Consider the following 7,959-nt stretch of genomic DNA (forward strand, 5'->3'; position numbering starts at 1 on the left):
TCAGCCCGGCCTGTGCCCTCTCACAGTCTGGGACCCCTCGGAGATAACGACCTGCTGGCTTAGGCCTGCTCCCGGGTGGCAGAGGGCAGGCCCAATCCCTAGGTGCAGCCTCTGGTCGGGCTCAGAGCAGAGCCGATTGAGGAGTTGGGGCGCCGCCCCCTGTCATGCACAGAGCAGGGCAGATCGGGAGGTTGCGATGCCACCCCTAGTCACGCTCAGGGTAGGGCCGATTGGGGGGTTGGGGCACCGCCCCCTGTCACACTCAAGGCAGGGTCGATAGGGAGGTTGCGGCGCCACCCCCTGTCATGCACAGAGCAGGGCCCATCAGGGGGGTTGGGGCTCCGTACCCTGTCACGCACAGAGTAGGGCTGATAGGGGAGTTGGGGCACCGCCCCCTGTTACACACAGAACAGGGCGGATCAGGGGGTTGGGGCGCCTCCCTCTATCACCCACAGAGCAGGGCCAATCAGGGGGTTGGGGCGCCGCCAATGTCACACTCAGGCAGGGCTGATGGGGAGGTTATGGCTCTACCCCGTCACACACAGAGCAGGGCCCGTGGGGGGGGGAGGGTTGGGGCTGGGGCGTCGCACCCTGTCACACACAGAGCCGCAGGGCAATCAGGGGGTTGGGGAGCTCCCCCCTATCAGGCACAGAGCAGGGCTGATCAGGGGGTTGGGAGCCTTCCTCTTTCACGAACAGAGCAGGGCGGATAGAGAGGTTGTGGCCCCACCCCCTGTCACACACAGAGCCGCAGGGCGATCAGGGGGTTTGGTCACTGCCCCCTGTCACGCTGATCCTGGGGCGTGAGGCCTCGCGGCTCTGCTGATCCCAGTGCTGGGAGGCCTCGCTGCTCCACTGATTCTGGTGCTGGGAGGCATATTACCCTTTTACTATATAGGATAGAGGCCTGGTGCATGGGAGGGGGCTGGCTGGTTTGCCCTGAAGGGTGTCCTGGATCAGGGTGGGGGTCTACCACTGGGGTGCCTGGCCAGCCTGGATGAGAGGATGATGGCTGTTTGCAGCTGGTCACACTCCCTTCAGGGTGGGGGTCCCCACTGGGGTGCCTGGCCAGCCTGGATGAGGGGATGATGGCTGTTTGCAGCTGGTCACACCACCTTCAGGGTGGGGGTCCCCACTGGGGTGGCTGGCCAGTCTGGGTGAGGGGCTGAGGGCTGTTTTCAGGCTGGCGGGTGACTTAAACTCCCAACCTGTCTTTTTTTTCTTTTCTTTTTTATTCTGGCCAGCTTTAGCTCTGAGGCTTGGCTCCAGCTCTGAGGCCTCGGCTGCTGAAAGCAGGTATCTGGTTTGTTTGGGTTCTATAATTGTAACACTGTTGCGGTCCTGCTCACTCCAGCTCTGAGATCCCGGCTGGCTGAAAGCAGGGATCTGCGTTTGTTCTATAATTGAAACAATGTTGCGGTCCAGCTGCCTGAAGCCAGGCTGTCTGAAAGCAGGTTTCTGGGGTTTTGTTTAGCTCCTATATTTGTAACAGTGTTTCTTAAACTGCAAGCTCAGAGGCCAGCAAGGCAGGCGGGGAACGTTGGCTTCCTCCGTCACTGAAGCAAGCAAGCCTCCTGTTCGCTTCAAGCTGCCTGGCTGCCGGCCGCCATCTTGGTTGGCAGTTAATTTGCATATCGCCCTGATTAGCCAATGGGAAGGGTAGCAGAGGTACGGCTAATTACCATGTTTCTCTATTATTAGATAGGATTGATTTCAGAGAGGAAGGGAGAAAGAGAAACATCAATGATGAGAGAGAATCATTGATCGGCTGCCTCCTGCATGCCCCACACTGGGGATTGAGCCCTGATCAGGAATCAAACCTTGACCTCCTGGTTCATAGGTTGACGATCAACCACTGAGCCATGCTGGACAAGCCCTATCACTGGTCTTAACAGTCCACTAGTAGCAGGGGACTGAAAATGTAGAGGCCACCACTAAAATGTTACTGCATTCTTCTTTTCAGTGGATCTGATGACACCTTAAAAGGGAAGCTGAGATGCCGTAACCGGTTTGGCTCAGTGGATAGAGCGTCGGCCTGCGGACTGAAAGGTTCCAGGTTCGATCCCGGTCAATGGCATGTACCTTGGTTGCAGGCACATCCCCAGTAGGAGGTGTGCAGGAGGCAGCTGATCAATCCCTTTCTAACTCTCTATCCCTCTCCCTTCCTCTCTGTAAAAAATCAATAAAATATATTTTTTTTAAAAAAAGGGAAGCTGAGAGCTTGGTGGGGGATCTCAAGGTCTTGACTGCTACATCTGATCACATCTGAGCCACCTTTTTGTCTGGAGCACATGCAGTATGGGCTACTCAATATGATTTGAAACTCTCACATCTTCCAGGAGATAAAAATTACTGTAAACCATGTAATAAAGAATATCCATTTTCTCACCCAAGAACTTAAAACGACTCAACACAAAGTGCTCCCAAACTGACTGTCTGATCTGGGATCCCAGATCATGTGCTGTATTTGGAAGCAACTGCTGCATATTCCCCCAAACTTCTCTGAACTCTATGTATTAGTATAAACAAGAACAATCGAGTTGCTAACAAAGAAATTCATCTGTTGCTACTGTAGATCTGACCCCATCACTGAAGGACCTTTCCGTACTAATCTACTGGATTCTACTAGATTGGTTACTGTCTGGTCTCAAGTTCAGGTTTTATTCCTTATTACAACTTCTAAAAATTGTTTTTTCTGCTTGTTCTTATATGTATCCCCTGATTGAATGCCTTGTCTCCTGAACCCTTCTTACTTCCAGATCAGTCACAGCACAGTAGATGCTTTTTCCCAAGAACAGCATCAACAAGCTCTGGCCAGATAGCTCAGTTGGTTAGAGCCGTGGTCGGCAAACTGCGGCTCGCGAGCCACATGGGGCTCTTTGGCCCCTTGATTGTGGCTCTTCCTAAACCTTAGGAGTACCCTAATTAAGTTAATAACAATGTGCCTACCTATATAGTTTAAGTTTAAAAAATTTGGCTCTCAAAAGAAATTTCAATCGTTGTACTGTTGATATTTGGCTCTGTTGACTAATGAGTTTGCCGACCACTGGGTTAGAGCATTGTCCCAATATGCCAAGGTTTTGGGTTCAACCTCCAGTCATGGCACATACAGGAAGCAACCAGTGAAAGCATGGATGGGTGAAACAACTGATTCATGTTTTTCTCTCTCTTTCTCTGCCCCCTCCTTTCTCTTTCTCTATACAATCAATAAATACAATTTTAAAAAAAGAAGAACAGCATCAACAAGAAATGTTGACTTTGTGAACTCTTTCAGGGAACCTTGACCAAAATTCCACAGAAATTATTCTAATTCCAAAGATAGTTCTAAGGCAAACTACGTTTGTTTGACAAGGCCAATAAACACAGACCCTTCTCTTTTGCCCAAACCTGCTGACAAAGCCAGGTACAGACCCTCCAATTTTCCACTCCATCTCATTATTGACTAGAACTGTGCATCAGGTTCGATTAGCTAAGATTAGAACTCTTGTTCCTCCTGAAACTTGCTAACTACAGAGTAAACACATTTCCTGTTTAGATATCTGATTGAAACATCTCCTGCTTGCAAAACAACCCTTACTGTAAGTCTCCAGTATATTACATGTTAATTTCTTTCCACAAGAGTCTGAGGCAAAACCATGCCACTGAGAACCTCTGAGACTCAGATCTGGGGGACTCTCCATATTGCAACATCAACCTTTTTACTTGTCCAGTTTTTGTCTTTGACAGAAGCTATACAACTATTCTCTGACTGTTAGGCAGGTGGTCTGTCTGGAGAGACTGTGAGCTACAGGGGATTTCTGGAAAAGATTGTGAGCTACCATTTAACCTCAGCTTTATTTAGCCCCTTGCTACAAGTGTGTTTTGTATAGACACCAAGATGTGACTGGACCTCCTTTAACTGACTCTGCCTTCACCCAGTTGAGACAAATGTCCCATCTGCACATACACAACACACATATACACACAATACAACATTGATAAATAATGTAGACTTCTGGTAAAGCTTTCCTGTAGAAACAGAAAGAGGGCTAACTTGCAGACTACCCAGCAAAACCTCAAAGTAACTTTTTAAAAATATATTTTTTAATTGATTTCTAGAGAGACAGGAAGGGAGAGGGAGAGAATCATCTCTGTGACAGTGAAGCATCAATTGGCTGCCTCCCACATGCTGCCCTCCCATCCCCGGGGCATGTGCCCTGACCCAGAATTGAACTGGCAACCCTCCGGTGCATGGGACAATGCTCAGCCAACTAGGCCGCACTGGCCAGAGCCAATCTTTTCTTAAACAACTGGTTGTTCAGTTTTTAAATGGCACCTTTTGACTCTCACCTATTACCTATATGCAGTCAATGATCTTTTATTTTTCTTGTACTGTCTCCATTTTTCTCATTTTAAAACTTGCATTCTTTCTGTTTGGCACAACATATGTTTACATTTATTCTTTGACCCATGTCCCTATCCTTATTTTAGTCTTAGCTCTACCATTACATATATTAAATGCTCACCATTAGTTATTTTGGTAAAATTTCCCCATCATCCTTTTGTTTAGATGAAGTTAATTTCCTAGTTGGTTTTCCAGGAAGAGCATGTGAGAACAGTACAGCCCTCATACTTGAAGTATAGCTCAGCTACATATAAAATCCTTGAATAAGAATTTACTTAAATTTTTCTTGAAATGATGTCCCATTGTTGCCTTAATTTTATGTTGCTTTTGAAGTATTCTTACCCTCATAAGCAAATAGATTATTTTGCCCGGTGGCCTTAACGATTTTTTACTTTTCCTTAATGTCCAACAATTTTGCTAAGTTGATCATTTCAGGTCAACTTTTACTATTTCTCTCTTATTTACACAAAGTTCTTGGATTGTAGTTATAAGCATTAGTCCTGTTCCTTTGCTTTGTTTTTTCTCCTTTCAGGAGTCTAATAAGATGTATGTTAAATCTTTTCTGCCTGTTTTCCATTTTAAGCACTTTCTCTCTTGACCTGTTTCATTTCTTTATGTACGTTTCCTTTTTCTTGGTGGTTTCTTTCTCTTTTTCAGTGATCTGTATTAATATTCCACTTGAATCTTTTCTGCCTTGGACAGACAGTGGTAATTCTTCATTTCTGAGGTGGTTTTGTTTTTTCCTTCAAACTTTTTTTTCTGATTTGATCAACTCCTATGGCATTCCTTCCTCTTTTTGTCCATTTCTGTTCTTAGGTTTTGAACTTCTGATCTATATTTGGTAAGTATACACATACACATATACTTACCCTATGCTTGTTTGAGGATATTTAATTTTATTTTGTAACTGTACTGTATTTTGAGGGAGGATTTTCATTAGATGAAATGTTATAATTCACCTTGTCTGTTTTCTTCTTGAAGTAGTTTTGTATTATGTTGATTTGACTTTTTAAAAATGGGCTTTTTTTGTGGATACCTTCCTGGTTGAAAAATGTGTATTTTGTCAGTATAGTGAAGTGCAATTTCTTCAGTAGGTGTTTTTGTGGTGGTGGAGGTGGTGGTGTGTATGTGGGGATGAGGAGGGGTGGCTGGCATGACTTCTTCGTTTCTTACAGGATCCTTAATTTTCCCCTTGTATCCTTTCCCTTCACTGCCATATCTTTAAAGGACACTACTCCCTTGTCAGTGAAGCTGATTCTCCCTTAGAAGCAATACTTACCTGAAGCTGACAATTCTAGTCCCACTCATTTTCAAGTCTCTTTTCCTATAATTAGTGTTATAATCTACTGAGGTCCAGACTGTATTCAATATTATAGCACTTAATGTTTGACATTTTCTTTCAGGGTTTGATTTTGCCCATGCTTTGTCTATATCTTCCACTTTCCTTTTCTCTTTATTAAAGATTCTCTGAAGACTTGTCTCTCCCACTCAAGATCCAGTCTTCCAGCTTTGTTGCAATTTGATACTTATCATTATTCTAGTAATTTGATGTTTGTGGTGCCTGTCCTCTACCTCCTAGTATGGCTAAAGGCATGGATCATGTGTAATTTCATTCGTACTCCTTTTACACCTAATGGTTTTTGAAGATGAGTGGAGAGATTCTGGTTTAGGCACTTGCCATTATCTTTTAGACCCAAGCATAATTTACCCCATTATCTCTCAAAAGAACTTGATCTCTGTTGATAAGCATCTCCAATCCATTCATTTTCATGCTTTCTAATAGTCTACTAATTGTACAATGTATGTATTCATTCTCTTATTGATATTTACATTGCATTTAGTATTTCACTATTACAAAAAAATTCTTCAAAGAACATACCTGTATAAATGTCTTCATTTACTCATGCAAACATTTCTCTATGGCAGTGGTTCTCAACCTGTGGGTCCCGACCCTTTTGGGGGTTGAATGACCCTTTCACAGGGGTTGCCTAAGACCATCGGAAAACACATATATAATTACATATTATTTTTGTGATTAATCATTATGCTTTAGTTATGTTCAATTTGTAACAATGAAATTGGGGGTCACCACAACATGAGGAACTGTATTAAAGGGTCGTGGCATTAGGAAGGCTGAGAACCACTGCTCTACGGTATCTATTTGCATACACCAAAAAGTGCCGGATTGCAGAATAAGTGCACCTTCACCTTTACCAGAAACTGCCTAATTGCTTAAAAAATGACTGTAATAATTTACAACTCTACGAGCAGTATTAAGAGAGTTCTCATTTTTCTACACTCTTGTTATAATCAAGTTTAATATATTTGTAGATCTGAAGCATGTGACGTATTATTTTGTCTTTTTAAAAAAATATTTTTTTATTGATTTCAGAGAGGAAGGGAGAGGGAGAGAAATATCATTGATGAGAGAGAATTATTGATCAGCCGTCTCCTGTACACCCCCTACTGGGGATAGAGCCTGCAACCTGGGCATGTGCCCTTGACTGGAATCGAACCTGGGACCCTTCACTACGCAGGCCGACACTCTATCCACTGAGCCAAACCAACTAGGACTATTTTGTCTTAATGTGCATTTACCTGATGATTAGTGAAGGTTTGCTTTGTCTTTTCACCTTCTTTTCCCATTTTTTATAGGGTTGTTGTGTTTTCTTATTTAGTTCTTTGTATATTCTAGAAATGAACATTTTTGAAATTCTATATTTTGTAAACATATTTTCCAAGTTTGTGCCTTACTTTTAATTTGCTTAAAGTTATATAGAAGTTTTAGTTATATTGTTAAATCTATCAAATGCTTCCATTAACGTTTGTATTTTTAATCCTTTGATCACCAAAGTCATGAATATATACTTCTGCATTTTCTTATAAAGTATCTTATTTTGCCTTTCATATTTACATCTTTACTCACCTGTAGTTTATTTTTGTGTATAATGCCAAGTAATAATTTAATTTTTTCCTGCGTGGATTTGAGCTCCAGAATCACAAATTCGTATTTACAAAGGCTCCTCATCTGCTCAATTATGTTCAAAACCAGCTGAGTAAGGTCTTTCACAATATCTTTAATCACATCCTTTGGCCTTTTCTCTCACGACACCCTCCCACTTTCTTATCAAACTAGATTCCTTATTGCAGTCACTCTTCTTGAAATATGCCAAAACTACGCTCTTGTTCTCTCCATACATCATGTTCTCTTCCTGTCGTTTTTCCTTACTGAACTGTAAGCTTCTTGTGAAAAAGACAGTATCCAATTCATCTTTGCATCTTCAATACTTAGCAGTGATTGAGCGGATTTTCAAATACTTTTCTTCAATTTTATTCTGAATTTAATTTGGGCCTTATAGGTGGGCACTTCCACCTAATATTATCCATAGCAATACATTTACTCTTTCACACACAGAGAAAAAGTTTCCTGTCTTTTACCTACGTACCATGAAACGAGTGGTTCCAAATCTTAAAACTTTAAAAAGAACCCTCACAATACTGTTCATGAGCAGGAACCAAAGCCATCAGATCTGCCTCGGGTTTATAGGACAAAGTCTGCGGATGGCGCTAATGGT

This window comes from Myotis lucifugus, unplaced genomic scaffold (assembly GCF_000147115.1).
Source record: "Myotis lucifugus unplaced genomic scaffold, Myoluc2.0 scaffold_77, whole genome shotgun sequence".
NCBI classification, from domain to species: Eukaryota; Metazoa; Chordata; class Mammalia; order Chiroptera; family Vespertilionidae; genus Myotis; species Myotis lucifugus.